Consider the following 20,908-nt stretch of genomic DNA (forward strand, 5'->3'; position numbering starts at 1 on the left):
GAACCAGTGTTATCTTTACATGTGGCATTTTGTAACATCATAAATTGATATTTAGGTAGATATAATACTAATCTATGGATATAAACGCATTTCAAGATACATCTGTGAGGTTTAGTTTGTTTTTGAGAGCACGGGCCAAGTCGGGCCAAACAGAGACCAAACACTTTTGATTGAGACTATTTTGAAAAATGTGAGACAAGGGCTTCACTTTAACGGAGTAGTTATCTTTACATGTGACATTTTGTAACATCACACATTGATATTTAGGTAGATATAATACTAATCTATGGATATAAACACATTTCAAGATACACGTGTGAGGTTTAAGTTGTTTTTGACATCACGGGCCAAGTCGGGCCGAACAGAGACTAAACACTTTTGATTGCGGATTTTGTTTTCCGAGGACATTATTTTCCTAAATCGTTGGGAATGGAGAGAGAAAGGGGCTTCACTTTAACTTTACTTTATGTGGTATTTAGGTAGATATAATACTATTTTGTGTTTCATGTGTATTAGTAAATATAAGCATATGCAAACGCGCTGGCTATCGGATTTGGGCTGGTATTGTTTACAATGAAAACACATAAGAATTTTTGTGTTTGTGAATGCATACTTTGTTTGATCCTTTATAACATGTTACAAAAGTTTGTGATTTCAAATATTTCTTTTAATATACATAATCATGTCATATTTGCCGGTTGACATTCGCCCATATCCACGTCTCTTTAACATAAACATCCCGTGCTGATTCAGCCTGAGACAATAAAAGTTAATTAGGGAACCCTTATATCTTAATTAAGGAAAGAAAAGCAGTCAAAACACTGTCACTTCCTGCCCAGGACCCCAGGATGTCACAAGCTAAGGGAAGTAAGCAGCCTTCCCTCATAGACATATCAAGGAAAACACATAACAACAAGACGGTGTCTTTTCTACGGGAATCTCGGTATGTAGACTTTGTTGTTGTGTTGGTCTTTTCCCCATTAACTATACATTTTCAATCAAACTATGCATTTGTGAAGGCGGGAAGTGTATCGACCCAAATGTGCAGGTTTCGTTTTAATATTCTGCAATCCATTTTTAGTATTACCCGGTGGCCAAGCCCGGCCCGACTTTTCTTGGCCCGACTTTTAGGCCATCCCGCGTGCAGGGCAGGTTGCTCCGTGTGTAATATGGTCCAAGGTATTTTGGCTGCCCATAAAATTGACGCTGTGACTTCATTCATTCATTTATTTCAACATACATTATCATCATCATCATCAATCTCATCAACAGTATTATGAAATACAACCATTAGGCAATATTAGCACTACCATCATGATACAAACATACATTATTACAAAATATCACATTATACACAATATCACAAGCATACATCATTATTCATAGTCCCACAAGGTGAGACACACCGTAAGCAAGTAGAGTCTCGACACCATCTTGCAGCAGTCTATCCTCGCGGTCTAGCCGTTCTTCAAGCTGGCGATATTTGTTCTTCTTAGGTGTCACACAACCACCACCCTGCAACTGCATCAATGTTATTTCTGTGTAGTTCTGTTTTGACCTTATCAGATTGATATGTCAACGAGATAAGTGGTGTGTTCAGTTTAAACATAACATCAATCACTGATTTAATCACTCACTCGTATTAGTGTCAGTTGAGGTGAACTGTGTTCACGAGCCCAGCGCAGTGGTAAGGTGAACTGTGTTCACCAGCTCAGGGGTAATTAAAAAGAGTATCACCTGTTGTTTCAAGAGATTAGAATGGTTCAGTTACCTGAAACCTTTAAACAATATCTGCTGGCAAACTGGGACACCCCGTTTCGGCGTAGCTGCTAAAACCGTTATCAAGCAAGTGATGTCTACTGGGTAGTCCCGTAAGTTAGACCTTTGGGTCGAGGTAACGATCCTTGGATGTTTGATGTTGTGACGACAGTGTTAAGGAAATAGGACACTAGCTTTCTACCAAATGTAAAATGTGTTAACTCAGTTCACTCAGGAAACGAAATAAGACACGTGTACCAGAATGTTAGTGAATTTGCCAGTTATGGCAAATGCACAATTAGACTTCAAAGTTTTCTCTACATTTCGTGGTGGAAGATACCTTTGTGTAAACGGTTATATGTTCATAGTGAAAAAGAGGAAAAGGGGAGAATGGATCTCGTGAAAATGCATGCAGAAAGACTGCATACAGATCAACACTCTCAACTGTCTTACGACATAGTTTCTAAAATACCAAGAGACCACAACCACGGACCTGTACATAACGAAGTCAAGGTAAATCTTTTCGGCTGTAGTAAAAATATTGACAATTTTTAAAAAGGTAAAAGCAAACTCAATCTTGCATATGTTGTGTATTCCTCATTGCCTAATGTAAAGACTACATATTAATACTATGGATATTTTAATGTATAGTTTGAACATGTTTTCTTCAAGATATTATGACGGGATTGGCAAAAAAGCATAAATAAGCATGTCAATGCCGCTCCATAACAATAATACAGTTACATAGATAGTGATGTATACTGTGTGCAAATCATAAAGGAAATCCACAAGGGCAATATTAAAAATATTGCATGCAACTTACTCTCTGGTGTCCTCCGATCAGTTAGACGTCCCATTTGTCAGACAGGTTAAATCAACAAAAGTTATGGTTGGTTGCACTCAGGTTCACTGCACTGTTACCTTTATTGGGTAATGGATTGATCCAAAGTTATGTGCATAAGAATATATTAAGCGATATAATTAATAGGGCTGTAATGATGCATCAAACTATCAATGAATTGCAATTATTCCGAAAGCAATTAATCGATGGTAGAAATGAAAAAATATCGATGCATCGATAGTATGTTTGACTATGCAAACTTGCAGCTTCATTGAGTTTATGTTTTAACTGATAACTCGATCTTGGTTTCAAGTTTCTTGTCAGTTATTCATAGGGGGAGCAGAGGAAGCCCAACAGCCAGTCGTATTCAACTCTGAACCTGTGGGAGTAACTCAACTAGTTACATGGGAAATCTATAATCCTGTTTTGATCAAAGTGAACATTATGAACACAAACTGTGAGAAGCCGAAGTCAATAAACATTAGTATTCTGAGCAAAGTATTTCTGCACAACAAGGAACAAACTCATAATTAGTGTTAAAATATACCACTAACCACTAATATGAAAACATCTCGTTAGTCTACGGGATAGGTCTATTACGTCAGTGGGTAAAACTAGGTTGTAATCACAGTCACGCCTGATAGATCCAAAGTTGTCTGATCGCAGTACACTTAGCAAGTTACGATGTGGCACCTTACCTCTTGAAATAGAGGTCGGTAGGTTTACACGCCCCAAAACACCTTTAGACGATAGAATTTGTAAATATTGTGATGGCAATACGATTGAGGACGAAGTTCACTTTTTTGGTCTGCTGTCCACTATATTCAGATTTACGATACGATTTGTGTGAAAATGTATTAAATATTAACCCTTTTTTTTCTCTCTTGCCACCTTCCGACCAGGCCATATATATGCTAGGTAATGTTAAATTAATAAAACCCTTAGCTGCATTAGTTACTAAAATGTTTAATAGACGTAAACGTACTTTGTAGTCATGTAATTAAATATACCACACTCCACTGTTACTTATAGAATTGTGATATTCTATTCTGTTTTAGGTAGAATGTAGTGGCTTGTGTCTCACAGGCCAGATGTTATATTAAGGGTCTTATGGTACAACATGTTAAACACAAATTATAACACTTTCTTCTCGGTAACCATTTGTAAACGCAGTTTGTACTCATGTAATTAAATATATATACCACACTCCATTGTTGCTTACAAAGCTGTGATATTTTATTTACTACTATCTGTTTTAGATATAATATAGTGCCTTGTGTCTCATAGGCCATATGGCCGGATGTTATATTTTATTGAATGTTTTTAAGTTTATGTATGTTTTATATATAACATGTGACACAAAAATAAAAATATTTTCTTCTTCTTCTTCTTCTGATAATTGGCGTACAAATGGGATGTCTAACTGACGAGAGCAAAAACATACATGGAATAAATTTGCAGGTGTTTAAAGCAGCGAACAGGCAATTGGAAACCCCCTTCTTCATCTCGGCTAAATGTGTGTTTAGCAATAATAAATCATAAATAAAAAAACCCAACTTACTTATATATACAGGATGTACAGGAGGACTGCAACAGTCACAATGGATTGACATGACAGTGACGATGAGAGCTATCGGGGTAGCTTTGTATGTTGTAGTACAATATCTTCTTATAAGTTTTCATTACTATCAATGCATCCCACTAATATATGATAACATACATGATAACAACACTCCATGTCCAGCTCGTTAAACAACACAATAACAATACAATTATTATAATAGACTCACTCAGCGGGCCCCAGCCGTTAAAACACCAAAATAATCAATCTAAACAAATAAATGAAATACTAAAAAGCACCAAGAATCTGCACGCCTCAGGTAAAAAGGTAGAGTGCAAAAGTGGCAGAACCGGCAAAATAGTGCCAATCTTACTCTGCTCAATAAATCAGAATGGTCTCAGTGTTAGCATGGCCATATTGTGTGTACTTTGCATGTTTTTTTTATGTGGAATAGCTTCATTTTTCTATTTAAATAGGGGTTTTGGGGGCGTGGGGGGTACTCCCTAAAACTTAAGTGAATTTTGAATGAAAACGGCTACAAACCTGATAATAAATAAAAAGCCGTGATTATGAAGGGAAAAGAAAAAATAATGTAGTTTGATGTAATTAGATGAGAAGAGATGAGGAATAGAACTAAACTGATAGATATAAAGTGGGGATGGTTGTGGGGGGGGGAGAGAATTGTATAGCATAGTGGGAGCTTGATTTGGAAACAGTTAAGCTGTTTATAATTAAATAATGGGCGAAGAAAGAAAAAGGGGTTAGACGGGGGTGGGGTGAGGGAGTGGTATGGGAGCATTGAAGGGGGCAAGGCAGGCTGAGCGAGTGTAGTAATTGAGAGGCAGTAGTAAGCTTGGCCTTGACTGAGGGGCTATGGGCGGCCTTGATCGTGGAGTTTGTTATGGTTGGTCCTTGAGAGGTGGCGGGGGTCGGTGGTGGCTGGAGGCGCGCGGACCTCGGAGGGGACAGTAGTTGTTGGAGGTAGAGTTGGTGTGAAATAATGAAGGAATAGAGAGGCGCGCGAGCACTACCACATTTGAACCTAACTTATAAAATTAATGTAATCATTCAAGTAAAATACATGACATCGGAAAATGCACTGTCACCATAACACTTTCATCTGCAACAGCACGCACCAGTCAGTTGTCCTAGCATATTATTTTTAACCGAATGTTCCAGCCAATGCCGTGAAGAGATTGAGTCACAGTCTTACGGCCAGCGTGTCTTATATTAGCTGCTAGAAGGAAGCCGTTTGAGTAAAAGCATTAACTGATAATCCCATGAGTTCATTAATCGGTGTGATATCGTCAAGCTGAAAGCTAGTTAAACAAACAATACAAAACATTTGAAGTAAATTTAGATAATATAATAGTAGGATACTTGTGTTTTTAAATGATGGGTAAATTTGTGCACAATCGCCAACGTATGAAGGGACCATGTAAGTCCTTCTAGGGTGGGTGGGGTGAGGGGATGGTATGGGAGCATTGAGGGGAGCAAGGCAGGCTGAGAGAGTGTAGTAACTTAGAGGCAGAAGTAAGCTTGGTTGAGTGGCCTTGACTGAGGGGCTATGGGCGGCCTTGACCGTGGAGTTTGTTATGGTTGGTCCTTGAGAGGTGGCGGGGATCGGTGGTGGCTGGAGGCGCGCGGACCTCGGAGGAGACAGTAGTTGTTCGGAGGTAGAGTTGGTGTGAAATAATGTAGGAATAGAGAGGCACGCGGACCTCTGAGAAGACAGTGGTTGGAGAGAGAGGTGAAGTTATAGATGGCTTAATAGTGAGTAGAAAGTGGATCGCGATTGCTAGGTTGAGAGATGGGCGCGGACGTCGGAGAGGACAGTCACGCACATATGGTGAATTTGGAGTGACTACATACCTATCCGTGAAACAATTAAGTAATGAAACAATAGGCGAGAGCTTTCAATACAACTAATAGCTCATGACAGGTAATTAATGACAGATGGTCGGATTGGGATGTGTTGATAGTTATAGCCGGGAAAGCCACTTTTAAGAAAACAAGAGTTGAAAATGGTTTGGCTCAACCGACAATGGGTATGGTTGAGTGCTCGTGTGAATGTGGGAAAAACGTGTATTTTGAGTAAACGTAAATATTCTCGCCAATGGGCCAACATATTTTTCGCGAGATTTTTTAATATCGTTTTAAGTTAGTCGAATTAAGTCAAAATGAGCTGAAATTTGTGTCATTATGTTTATAAACACACACTCATTCATTTATAACCTCCTAAACATGAATTCTGAGCGAAATTAAACATTCTCGCACATGGGCCAACATATTTTTCGCCCATGGGCGAGATTTTTTAATATCGCTCTAAATTAGCTGAATTGAATCAAAATGAGTTGAAATCTGTGTCATGATGCTTATAAACATACACTCATTCATTTACAACCTCCAAAACATGTATTTTGAGTAAAAGTAAATATTCTAGCCCATGGGCCGGCCCATGGGCGAGCGAGTTTAAATTTAAAGATTTCGAAAAATGGCATAAATTCATAACAACTGCATGTTTAATTTGGTCAAATCACTTGTCAGAAAGTGCCCACAGTGCAGAGAGTTTCTGGACTTTTGTGAGTCCAGAATTAAATTGTGACGTGTTAATTTGTAATATATTTATAAAGGAAAGTTAATGAATTTGTTCAGTCAGATACCCCATACAGTTGTGTAATACATTTAGGGGCCTAACGGTTCACGTCTTTGTGAATACACCTGTGTGTGTTTTATTGTAATAAGCCGTGTCTGCCTTGTATGTCATATATACTCTCCAAAAAAAGAAAGGCATCATGAAAATAGCAATTTCATGTAGCAATGAATTAAAACGTGATTCATTTTACAAAAGGTTTTGCTCTGGTTACGCACCATCCGTAAAATACCCGTATTTAACAGCATGATTTTCAATTTCGGCGTGTAGTGTCAACAACATCGTCGACGTCGAGTTCAATGGTGCACCAACGTTCAGGCCTGGAACCTACCGAATTGGCGTAGAATCTTGTTCACTGATGAATCACGATTTCTATTGGAACGACGCGATGGAAGAATGCGGTGTACAGACGTCGACGTGAACGTTTCGCCGACGCTTGCGTTCCCCAGGTGGACAGATTCGGCCGAGGAAGTGTTATGATGTGGGGAGCCGTAGGAGAAGTGATTTGGTGATGATCCAGGGCAACCTGACAGCTCAACGGTACTGTGACGAAATCCTACGCCCATACCTCCTTACAATCATTGATCGCCAGAGGGAGTTGTTTCAACAGGACAATGCCAGGCCCCACACAGCACGTCACACTAGAGACTTCCTCCAGAACCGCAACATCAATGTGCTCCCCTGGCCCTCAAGATCACCGGACTTAAACCCGATCGAACATCTGTGGGATGCCCTGGACAGGCGGGTGCGACGCCGTTACCCGCAGCCCGAGACACTTCAGCAACTCGCACAGGCACTACAGGCAGAGTAGGCTGCGATTGGGCAACACGAGATTCTGAGACTTATTCGTTCGATGCCAAGGCGATGCCGTGCAGTTCTGGATGCCCACGGTGGTCACACGAGGTATTGACTTCAGCGCCACCACACGTCTCCATGTGACACTCAAACTGACTTTCCTCGAGTTGGTGCCAAAGACGGATAAGTCTGCATTCCCGGTGTGCAATTTCGCTATATTTCATTGACTCATAAAGCCTACAAGATGTTTCAAAATAAACATAAAAATACAGTTGAAATTCCTATATGCGTTTCTGTTTTGGGAGAGTATATAAACTGTGTACCGAAGAACAGTTATCTAAAATGTACACACACACAAGCACACACAAGCACACGTACACTAAGATGCAAAGGACCAATAATATCCATCTTACACTTATTTATTACGGTTTATTGTTAAACATGCACAGAATGCTAACTTTATTTGGAGACGAAAAGGCAGTTACTAAAGAAAACAATGTCCAATGCTCATCCATAGACCCGTATATGAACCTTTTAAGCAGACACCATGTTTTATGTCAAGAAAGGCACACATGGTGATAGTGCAGCCCCATAAATTGTAGGTGCTTGGTCTTCGGTATCACTTTGCCTTGTGTTTCTAATGATCTCAGTACATTATGGCGAAGACGGACACTCTAACGAACCCAATGTGACAGTTATATATCCGAAACACTGAAATACATTTTAAATTAATGCCAATATTGTAATACTCTATTTATTCATTACCAATTATTTACGCTTGTATTAAATATATGAAAAACATAACGCTGGTCACAGGAGATTTCAAGGGTACTGAAATCCATGTGCTACCTTTACAGCATTTACGTTTGTTACACATGCTGGAAAACACATGAACATAATGGCCAGATTTACACACCTGTGAAATACATGCAGTGTTGAATTTTCGTATATTTTAACACCACTTTAAACGTGTGTAAATCTGACAGCCAGACGATATTTAGATTTCAAACGTTGTTCAAATGGCCGCCGGATGAAACGTATATTTTCTAACGTAAGTAAAGTCGGGAAATACTGCTCCTTCGTGAGGGGCTTAACTTTGTTCAAAGGAACACAAAGAAAAATAGTTCAAATAAAGTGACGAAAATGTTTGTTATGGAAAACAACATCAACATGAAATTTGGTCACTGGTCTGATCAATGTTTCATCAAAACAAATTGATAAAAGCCATACCTTGAAACATAAGACAGAGCGATATGCGTTTAGAAGGGGGTGGTGTAACAATTGAAACATAACAATGTCAAAAACCCGTTTTCCAAAGCTATACAAATGATTGCTCCAAATGAACAAGGGTTACCGGGTTGTTGTCGACAGTCGTGGGTCCATCTTATCCTGGATATGTTCTGCTGAGAGGAGGTCCGGTGGAACAGACAGCCCTGACAGTTCAGCAATGTCGTGATTCCTCATGAAGCATTACGTGAGTATATGAACTATATGAAATTGTGACATTGAATGAAATCACTGCCTTTGCATTTGCCAAAATTTATAATAGCAGTGTAAAACAGGGATAGATCGGAATATTAAGTACACTTGACAATGGCTGGGGAAATGTCGTGGACGGACTGCAGGAACTTCCATCGTCATATGCGATGTCAAAAGCCGATGTTTCAGTCACCTACGTGATACTGTAATGTCGGCAAACGTGTCTCATTCTTTAGGCGGCGAGGCTAAAACGTTTTTCTATCCACCAGTTATACACTGTTTTGAAACTTTTCACTCAGTCGACATCGGTTCGTGGTTGGGACGAGAAGCTGTTTTCAAGATAGTTTACATATTTTACCAAGATTTTAAAGAGCATCATACCAATCTTGCTCAGAAGTTGTTCGATCAAGGTTACAACATTCAAGGCCTCAGTAAAACTTTTAAGTGTTATGATGGAAATGTGGAAGACACTTCAAAATTTGATGCATGAGTGACAAAAATTATGTCCGATGCAATTTGATTTGTACCATACGTTCCCGAAATATTTCAGGTGAACATCTGACTAGACTTAGCACAGATTTGTCGCCAGTAGGGCTCCTGGTACCCTCACTATTGTATAGTGATTGATAAACACATGCTCCGTCGTCGTATCGCATGGTGACAATCACTGGATTGTCTGGCCCAAACTCGATTGTATAAGAACAACATCGTACAGCTGTAATACACTCATGATATAGGCAAAATTGTACAATCGACTCTGCGTTTAGCTGACATGTCTTATGAACGTGGAAAGGGGTTTTGCCGCTTCTGTCTATTGATCATGTACATTGTGCGTGTACAGCAGTCATTACTAGGCATCATGTCAACAGGTGGAGATCGCTTGAGCACGTTTTATCTGTTCACTCGATAAGTTTCCAGTCAGTGTGGCAGAAACTGCGACGTAATCTTCTGGTTTTGAAGTAAACGTGTGGCAGCCTTTCATATATTGACACATACTTAGTTTAAACGTTTACACACATGGGTGTTAGTGAGGAGTGGAAGCAATCTTCACTGTCTCTTCAAGTTGCCATTGTTCTTATTTACCGCCAGTTGTTGTGTAGACAGCAAAATGTCATCTGCAGATGAAATGTACGTATCATTTGGAAGAGTATGAGCAAATATATAAATATGATCAGCAGCTTCATATATTTCTAAATGCTGTTCATTGAATGACTCAGGTTTAAATACCCTTTTAAATGACCATGTTTAGATTCATCCTATATTTCATATACTGCCCTAAATGTTCGGTTTAAAGGCACTATTTTACACTTTTCGACAATATTTTGGCCTATATTATACAGACCCGTGAAGATCCGGGGTAGAATAGGTCTTCAGCAACCCATGTGCTTGCCATAAAACGGCGACTATCTTGTCGTAAGAGGCGACTAACGGGATCGGGTGGTCAGTTTCGCTGACTTGGTTGACACATGTCATCGGTTCCCAATTGCGCAGATCGATGCTCATGCTGTTGATCACTGGATTGTCTGGTCCAGACTCGATTATTTACAGACCGCCGCCATATAGCTGGAATATTGCTGAGTGCGGCGTAAAACTAAACTCACTCACTCACTCACTATATTATACATGTTGTGACATATGCACTCACTGTAGCTTCCTATTGATGCAATAAAGACTTACTATCCTTTACGACTTTCCTGAAATCTATAACTGAAACTTCGAGGCGAACATTTTCCAAACAGAGAACAATTGCAATATATGGTATGTCAACGATTGCTCCGTACATCGCAAACTGTCGCACGCGGTGTTGTCGGTGTTTGCCCAACTGGTTTCAATCACAAGTTAGTTATAGGATATTCGTAAAGAGCGCTCCAAGGGGACATAACTCCATGGGGTTCGCTTGAAATAATGTTCAGCCGGTAGAGGCAGCGAGAGTCGATTTAATGCAACGTTGCATTAGTTCATTCGAACTTTTTAATTTAATAATGTAATATAAATACGTAATTGTTTTTGGAGTAAATTATATTGTAGCCTCCCTGTGGGCTGATAGTTAGTATTATTGAAAGAAATGTATTATTTACTTTTAGAGAAGTGTGGCGTGAAAGAGTGGTTTTAAGGTCAATTAGGAGATAAACCTACTGTGTGGGAAAATCAAAGGTATATAACGAAATTATAATAGCTCTAAATTTCATTTAAAACCGAACGCGTAGCGTGAGGTTTTAAATTAACAATTTAGAGCTATTATAATTTCGTTATATACCTCTGATTTTCCAACACAGTAGGTTTATCTCCATTCTACCATGACAATTTTATGAACAGTTTCAGGTGGAGCTCTTTCTTTGGTTACGAGTCAATACGTGAAGCGGCCTGGCATTCCAATCTCAAGTGGCATCGCCCGAAACGGGGTGTTTGCTGGCAAACCGTCAATGGCTAACAAACTCCAGATTCAGTAATAACAAATCACGTTTTGTTTTTTCAATGCATCAATCACCAATCATTAACTGATAAGTTGGAAAACATATATCAAATAAGTTTAAAAAGCTTGGTTCACATTTGAAAATTCCACCGTAGACCCTTACCCCACTAGAATAATGGCAGCAACCTCATGGCCTTGACCTTTTCTCGGAAGTCATTGTTTACATTTACGTGCAAATTTGGAAAGATGCGACAGGAGAGCCTCTGACAGTTTGCGCAAGGTTAACCTGATTGTATGACTGAGATAGTCTTTGATATCTAATTACTGGTACTGGTACAAAATTTAAGAGTAGAGGCGCTTTGGCTGTAACGAGAAGTCCGTGTTGTACCGAATTTAGATACTGTTGAATTTTGCGCCCTGTCAACTTCACGATTTCACGCACCTCTACGTCTGCGTGCGACAGCTGTGGTGACTCTTACACACTCATGTGTGTACTTTGTGCTCAAATTCGATTCAACGGATATTATTTTCTACATTTTGGAAAGTGTTTTGTGACCTAGTGGTTTCAAAGTGTAGTGAATTCAAATTGAATCGGATTCGCTGGCATGTTCGCGAGTCTGTTGACAAAGAGCCAGATTTGTGGTGATATTTCCGAAAAAAGGATGGATCAAGACATGAGGGTGTACCTCTGGCATAAACACGGTAAGGTAATTAATTATACTTTAATAGACTACTTTAGATCAAGCAGTGTAATGGATAAGAGGGATCATGACTAAGCTAAATAACTTTTTCAACGATATTATACTTTTAGAAAAAGAATATGTTGGGCTAAACAGAACGGTTTGCAGATTCTGTAATTGTGTTTTACTACCGCTAAATTTGAAACAGTACAAATTTCAAAATATCATTTGTTTGAATTGATAACCCAACTGTTTATTTATGTGGACGGAAGGCATTAAAATTTCTTCGGCGTTCGATGTTAATGCATCCTCCTTTACCGGATCAAGATCAGTGGCGATATTGTTGACGAAAGCTGATAATAAATTTAACACGGAAATTATGTAGCAGTCTATTGCTGGATCTATTCTGACATAACATAGAATCAACGTAAACATATTTTTTTTGCTGAATTTTTATTCGGAAAGCAGACGATGTTTTGATCTTGTTCGACTGAATATTTGTTTCCATGCTTTCGAAGTACTTTTGTATGTATAAACACCTATTGCTGTGATTTACGCAAGTAGTGAGTCGAGCCCGTCATCGCTAAATCCATCTTTAAAGACATGTGTAATTTCCGACAGTAAAATCGCCGTAATTTATCGATGCATCGGTAGGTTGTTTGGTGTCCGCCATGTTGGTGAGCAGACAAAAATAGTGCATTACCGTAAACCATGTATGATTGCGCACGGAAAACAGAGACCTGTATAACGTGATTATATACCTCTGAATGACTTTAATTAACCAATCACAATTCAGTGTTTACTGAAGTCATGGTAGAATGGGTTATAACCATACTGACCGATATTAACTTGTATTTCAATGGTTCAGGACCCATGAAGATCCGGGTTAGAATATTGATCTTCAGTAGCCCATGCTTGTAGTAAGAGGCGACTAACGGGATCGGGTGGTCAGGCTCGCTGACTTGGTTGACACATGTCATCGCATCCCACTTGTGCAGGTCGATGCTCATGCTGTTTATCACTGGTTGTCTGGTCCAGACTGGATTATGTTCAGACCGGCGCCATATAGCTGGAAAATTGCTGTGTGCGGCGTAAAACTAAACGCACTCACTCACTCAGTGGTTCAGGAATATAACTGCATTATATTACGAGCCACGTCCTGTCTCGTGCAGCATCCATGGCAGTAATACAAAAGTGGTAACATATGGCGGAGATAATCATTTCCACACAGTTTCATGTGTAAGCTGAATATTTCATCTGTGCTTGGATTTGAGCTGAAAATCAGGTTTTAACCAAGCAAAGGCACACATATCTATGTATTTGATATGAAATAGCGATATTACTATTTCATATGAAATAGCGATATAAGTATTTGATTTGACTAACGAATAATAAACGTGTATGACACGTTCCCCAAAACGTTTATGTCCATGAGGAATATTATATCTGGAAGCATTTCTTAAATAATCGAATGACTGTAGAGTTGCATTATGTTTCATTATATCAACATAGAAATAATTCCAAGCCCCGACATCCGCCACGCCCATAATACCATAGTTAATTCCAATGAAAATTCAGGGTTTTCATGTAAACTTAAGGCGGACAAATACATCTATTTTTGTGTTTGGGAATTGAATAGGTCCCTATGAAGAATACAGTAAGATGCAAGCGTGCTTATGTTAAGTGATGTTATGACACAATTTCTACGCGTGCAAACTTCCCTCCTCAAATTTAATTGAATATTTTAACATATTGTGGTTTTCTTTCGGTGATTTTCTCGAGTTTCTACAAAAGATTTTTCTGATATTTAAAAACCTCAAATCCACACTTGTATGGTGATATCCGGTTGAACTGTGCATGTATTCTTAAACTAAGGATAGTTCGCATTATAAGTATATGTGTCACAAGTGATGTTTCTATCAATTCCCCGTGCATGATCAGCTAATTAGTGGCGTGCAAATGTCCCCAATTCACCTTTAAACACACTTTACCGGAAGCCAGCAATTAATGTAATAAGACGATTCATAGGATACGTATATACGACGTACTCCAAAACTAGTGTGGATTACGCCATCTCAAGTTTTGGTTGTGGTAAAATGTCAGCAATGATTATGATTTCGGCAAGTGTGTTGCGACCCTTCCTCGGAAGTTGTTTGGTTGGGTTTGGCATACGGGAACTGGTTGGTTATTTCACAAAGTTTCGTGTTAGACGTGTTGATTGCATTTCCAGGTAGACCAACCACTTACAACTACAAACATGGTGTCCCATGCATTTCCCCTTTTTAACTTGTACCAAGTTTCACCGTGAATATATTTTCGGTAAACAATTTGCTTGCCATTGAATGAGTTTGTTGTGTGTCCTGCAAGTGGGTCGAGGCGACCTAGACTTTTCTCGAGCACTTGGAAAGGCATTTGTCAACTGTTGACCATGAGAGATTAGGAGTCTTCATGAGACAATCAAAATTATATCATTATACAAATGTCCATGGCCGTATAATGATGCCGCCATGTCCAAGCAGACCTGTAGCATATACCGCTATTTGACCTTGACGTACAGTAGAGACACTCTATATGAATATGTTTTGGTGACTGTTGTGGTCATCTTATTTACTACGATTCAGCTTCTGTGAGATGTAAACATGAGACGGATGGTCCCTTTAAGAATTGCGATACTCGTGGATCACACATGTGACATGGTGAGCGAATCAGGGCCCTCAAAGCGATCGTGGCGTTACGACAGTCGTAATTCTACGTTAAAGTATGGGAGTTACGATCATCTTAGCGCTACGATCGCTTGGTCTGAGTCTTGTCAACGGGTCGTCCCTGCCGGCATTGCGATACCAGTCTCGTCTTCTGTCCTGTGTTGTCTTCACGAATACATTTTTGTGTGCAGGCCGACCGCCTTGATTGTTATCCCTCACAGTTCATGAACATTACGCTATATGTTTATGGAAAGACTAATGTCTGACGTTCGCAAAACACAAATACCCGCATCTCGCATAGTTAGACATGATATTTCAGAAAAGGCTGAGGAATAGACCGAATGTCAGTTCACATAAAGCTGTTAGCAGAGAGTTCGAGCAGAGTTTATGAGCATAGGTCAGATTATGTTAAGGGAGGGTCACCCATTTTGGTCGGGGAGGTACATCCTCGATAATCTCCAGGGTATACGTTACGATAACTTTCCACTATACCCTGGATGCATCCACGGCTTGGGGCGATGATTTTATTACCTGTGTTCCAAATGCCCGAAAGAAGACACTTAGCAACAGAAGAGGCGGCCCAAGTCATTGGTCTTTTGGACGCCGGTCTTTCTTATAGGGAAGTCACAGAGCCATCAGCAGACTACGTGAACGGCATCAGCAGCGCGGATCAGTCAAGGAGAGAACTAGGAGCGGACGTCCCAGGAAAACTACTTCACACCAGGACCGACAAAAGGGACAGACTGAAATCGTCAAAAACGATAAATTCTGAACTCACAAATGTGACTTGGATGTGGATCTCTGATCAGACTTCACACTCACAATTTGCGTGACCGTAGACAAGCTGTTCGTCCACTTTTGGACGTACATCACAGAAGAAATCGACATGAAATTGCACGTGAATGTGGATAGAGCCTCATTTAGGAAATTTTGTTCACAGACGAATCCAGATTCTGCTTGGACTTTCGTGATGGAAGGAGACGTTTGTAGAGTTCGAAAAATGAACGATTTTGCTGACTGTAATGTGGTTGAACATGGCAGCTTTGGAGGAGGATCAATTATGGTTTGGGTGGCCTCTCACTTGACGGCTCCACAGACCTGTATGTGAGAAGGAATGGCAGTTTGAATGCTTTGAGATATCGGGACGATCCCATCGTCAGGCCATTTGCTGGTACCATTGGCAATGATATTTAATGTATGGCAGTGCTCGACCTCACAGAGCAAAAATCATAAATACATTTACAACATTGTGGTATTGTTATTGGATTACAAATGGAATTGTTGGTAGTTTTTCATTCTGTTCCCAATTCCGAAATGCACTCATTGAAGGTAATACTTGTTGTGGGAGGTAGGGCAATGTGAATCTCAAATGCATTGATAATGTAACTTTAAGGTTGTTTCAAGTCATGTTTTCGTTTGTTGTAACATTTTGTAAATTTTGTTTATGTTATGAATAAGTGAGGTAATATTTTATGCTGCAGTCATCCGGTATATTCTCTATATACCTAACATAATTGTGTATTAGCTAATAAAACTTATGTTGTGGTTCAAGTGAGACATTAGCTGGGAGTACAATGTGAAATGGACAGCTGTGCTGTATTTAGTGTAGGGATGGTGTGTATGTTTACCGATCTGACCTAGCAAATGTGTGGATATACCTGGGTACCACAATAGCCCTCTTGTTATCAGACAGGAATCTAATACTCTGGACAATTACCTGAGAAATGTGCTTACCTGAACTATGTAGCGACTTCATAAATGAAAACAACACAGGCGTCAGCAGTTCATGAAAATACACCTGCAAGTACAATAGGAACATTTTACCTTTTCCTTTATTAGCCTAAGCAATTGTCTGGGCCAGAAGTTCGGAGGGGAGAATACTATAAGGTAGTACAACATAGCCAGTTACTCAGCAGGAACACAAAGACTTGGCTGGCTGTCAGCTTTCGTCACGCTTACCTCGATTGAAAATGGTACCTGAGAATCAAATGGAAATGGGAGGTGTGCTTGTTTGACACAGCTCGACAGCAAATATACAATTTGTTTAGGGATAATTTACCTGGATATGTACAGAGATTGTGTGTAGGGGTCATTTTAACCAGGTGGGAATTCCAAGTTGGATTTACCTGTGGCATTACACGAGGCCTATTACTGTTTGGACGAAAGAAGAAACAGCTTTTGAAGGTGGAGGCAGGTGGTATGGTAGTTTTGCTAGTTTTGTAACCAACAATTCTATCCATTTTCAGCGTGAGGTGAGGTGAAATTGGGTTTAACGTCGTACTTCAGAATATTTCGCTCATATGACGACGTGCATGCGTGTGTATGTGCGGCTGCTTGTACCAGCCCAGACTGAAGCTGGTTTTATAGTGCTAGCCCACTGAGATACCATGCCGCAGTGAAGCATGAATACCCCACTCGGACACAAGTAGTATATACAGTGGGGGTACGGGATCACTTTTGCCAAAGGCCTCTGTAAAGCTTTATTTCATAGATAAAGGCTTTTATCAGGCCCCGATCTCTACACTCACCCCCCACCCCCAGTCAATATACCACTTTTGAATCCCCCAACCAACTTCCTGGCCACTATGGCCTTGAATCGCTACTTGGGTGGCAACATGGTGCCGTGATGTATGACCAATAATTTCTTCTCTGACGAACCCCCTCGGTGGCCCGAACCAACTTCCTGGTCACTATGACCGCTAACCAACACCTACATTATGTTGACCTCGACGAAAAAGTTTAATGTGAATCGCCTATGAGCTCTTTGGTCTTCGTAATGAAGGCTTGCCGGGCTTGTTGTACCGCTTGTTCTATGTACTTTTTTTTCTCGTCTTCGCTGATGGTAGTCGTACGAGACTTGGACCGGATCTCTTGCTCCTCCTCGGAGACTTTACTGTCAGTGAGTGCGTTGGAGATGTGGCCGCTTACTGTGTTCAGCTTTGCTTCAGCCAGAACCCTGGCCTTGTCGTGCTTCAACGCTTTACGATGCAGTCTGCGGGATGCAAACTTAAACACCAACCCCGCCAACCCTGACACCCCAGCTGTTATTTCGATGCCTAGGGCTATGGGTGCGGCTACGATGGTGGCGAACAACCCGACACCTACTGCCCCTAGCCCCAAGCTGGTTGTCATAAGGGCGGTATCAACCCAATCCACGACATTGAAAGCTCTACGGTACTTCTTGCATAATGCTGTCCGTCTGTCGCAGTCTTGTTCTAGTTGCCGTTTTATGTCGCATAACTGTCTCAAGCGGAACCCGTCTACGGTTTCCAGGGTCTTCGCTACTTCCTCTACGACTGGGTACAGCCCCATCCTGTGTATATAATATATTCTATGAAATATCTTTTAATTGTGTGCCATTTAATCCTTGCACAGTGTATTTGAGGCTTATAAGGCGTAGATCATCGTACAGGGAAATAGGTGAGAGGCTAATAGATAACTCTGCGTCCACATGAACCCCATAGAGGCTTACTGAGGGGACTATAGAACCCGTTAAGGAGTCCGGTTGTATGACGATACAGCAACGTTGGTGCCTGAGTAGGTGCCTAAGTTGTAGTCCTGTATCATCAAAAAGTGCCCCGAGATAGACTTCTATGGCGAGTGTGGAGCCTGGTTTCATAGTCATAAGATCCAATTGGGAATCGGGTACGTCAAACCTTAACTCTGAATGGTGTGGGGCTAACATTTTACCCGTGTGATCCGGTATTAGCCGAGTACTTAGGCCACGATCCGGAATGAAAGCCCCGAGCAAGATACCGTTGTTCCTAATTTCGGAGATATACCCATCTTTGTTGAACGAGATATAAGGTGTGCTGAGGGTCATGTTGATCAACCAATTTGGCTCTTTAAAGTCGTCTGACAGAGGCACCCTTATGTACATGTTGTTGTAAAAGCGTAGGACGTACAAGGCGCCATCCCTGCCGGGCAGATCGAACCCCTCCGTGTCTCCTAGGTCGCTAAGCGTGATGTTGGGACGATGACTGGTCATTGCTATATTACTATTATGAGATAGATTCCAACTTTCTTTCTTATAGTAGTTCAGGGTGCACCTCACCCCCATGAGGTGTATGTTGTCAGGTAGGAAGATCTTGGTGAGTGATATCGTGTCTTCCATGGTCACGGTGACCCCCTGCAGACTGGTGTGGGAGTCGACCCCCACCCTTACGTAAACAGTGCAAACGTTATACTGGTGTTGTTTCACCCACCGAAGTTAGATCCCCTTCACGACTTCGACTTTGCGCTGCGATGGTTCACCTAGGTAGACTTGGATGACCAGCGTGGAGTTCGCCGGTAGACTCTCCAGGATGTTGACCATGCCTTTGAATTCAGATACCACCTGCAACCCCACGTTTTGCGTCCGGGGCTTGCTTGACAACATGTTGGCTGCCATACTGGAGAGTGGGCTGATGACTATGCTACGACTCTGCATCAGGATGTAAGCCACGAGCAGGGTTCCATTGTTCACGACTTTGTTCAGGTAGTTGTCTTTGTTTTCCATGAACACGTAGGGGCAGCCGAGCCTAATGGTGAGAAACCAGAGGGTAGCAACACCCACTTGTCATCGTCGGCGAAGACGAGGGCATACGGCTTGTTTCGGGTGACGGTCGTGCCCTCGACGTCTTCTAGGTCGAACAGTTAGCCGCCGAACGATGGGTATACTGACCATCTATCATCACCGATGCGGACTAGGTCGTACCGAGTGTTGAGGGCCGCTCCTGAGGTATCGACTATATCACCTAGGGTTCTACCGCTGGAGGGGACTTCAACGCGTTTGTAAATGCGGTTTTTTAAGCTGTAAGGCATACAGTCTACTCTCTACTCCGGGGTCGTCGAACCCGTGTGTGTCCCCGAGGTCGGAGATCCCTACATTGACGCATCTCTTCAACCTTCCGGGCCCTTGTGCGCTAGTCATTTTATGTGAAGTGTTATGCTGAGGTATCCTATATTCACAGGATTATGCTTTATATCTAACACTGATATTACCAACTCCAGGATGGTGGCCCGAGTTAACCTCTTGTACTGCCGCGATGAAAACGACTCAGTTCTGCCATCGTTGTACTTCTCCGTCTTCAACGGTACGGCTCTCAGCAGCGTTGAAGGGCCATCGGCTTGAATGTTGTCCGTCGTGCTCAGCTGATCGAGATGAATGCACATCTCGTGGTACGGGACTAGCTCGGGTAACTTCGTACCCGTGACACTGGTTGTTGGTTTTATCTCGTCTGGCGGCAGCCGGAGTGTCCTCGCCAATGGTCGGCCGAGCCTCAAGGGGTTTATTCCATTGTTGGTTAACATAAATGTGCCGTTTGAGTCATTCATCTTGAGTTCGGCTCCCACGGGCTCGAAGTCTTCATCGCTTAGCGAGCACACGCTGTAGTAGCCGTCGGTTATGTGGTTGCTGACGCCACTGATGAACAGCTTGTTGTTGCTGTCGTTGATGTTGGTCCACCGCGGCAGGTAGGTGATATCGCAGAGTGCGACTTCGAGGTGACCCGACGTGTTATCGCTCGCATGCAGCGGCTGAACGACATCACCGCTCGTTATGCCTGGAAATGTCACGTACATATGAGAGTATATGTACCATGATATAATACTTTTAAAATGTACACCCTGGGAGTGTTTTACCCTAAGATGGACATAGACTTCACGAACATGAAGATCGTGGTCGACGTGGCTGGGTTGTACTTTGGAGCCCAGTTTATCGATGTGTTCGAACGGGTATAGGCTTTCGGTGACGAACGTCAAGGCAGTCCACGCTTGGTTCAACAACCCTATGCAGTTCTGGCAGAATCAACTCAACTTCGCCGTGTGGTGCACTACCAGGTCAGGCGTATCCTCAAAGAGATCAGCGCCCCGCTTCCACAGGACAAGGCGTTGGATGCATCAAACAATCGGCACGATCGGCGGGCTTACGAACGGATTTGTGGTGAATTCGAAATCGATCGGAAAACGGATTGGCGTATACCGGTAGGAGTTATTCACGGGTTGGGTATTCCATACAGTGATGGACTCTTCGTAAAAGCATTACG

The 20,908-nt window shown here is 41.5% G+C and overlaps 1 protein-coding gene across 3 annotated transcripts in view; it reads left to right on the top strand.

The window, feature by feature from the left end:
• Nucleotides 1–20,908, top strand: part of LOC124278161 (sodium-dependent dopamine transporter-like) — an 89,482-nt gene that overhangs the window by 15,406 nt on the left and 53,168 nt on the right. For 2 of the 3 annotated variants that reach the window (XM_046713895.1, XM_046713894.1), the window contains exon 1: nt 8,809–9,082. The exons of the other annotated variant lie outside the window; for it this stretch is intronic. The gene's annotated coding sequence lies outside the window, so the exon portion shown is untranslated. Of the gene's footprint in view, nt 1–8,808; nt 9,083–20,908 lie in introns of those variants that run through there. 3 annotated transcript variants of the gene reach the window in all.

This window comes from Haliotis rubra, unplaced genomic scaffold, assembly GCF_003918875.1.
Source record: "Haliotis rubra isolate DU_JTF1 unplaced genomic scaffold, ASM391887v1 Scf232, whole genome shotgun sequence".
Lineage (NCBI taxonomy): Eukaryota > Metazoa > Mollusca > Gastropoda > Lepetellida > Haliotidae > Haliotis > Haliotis rubra.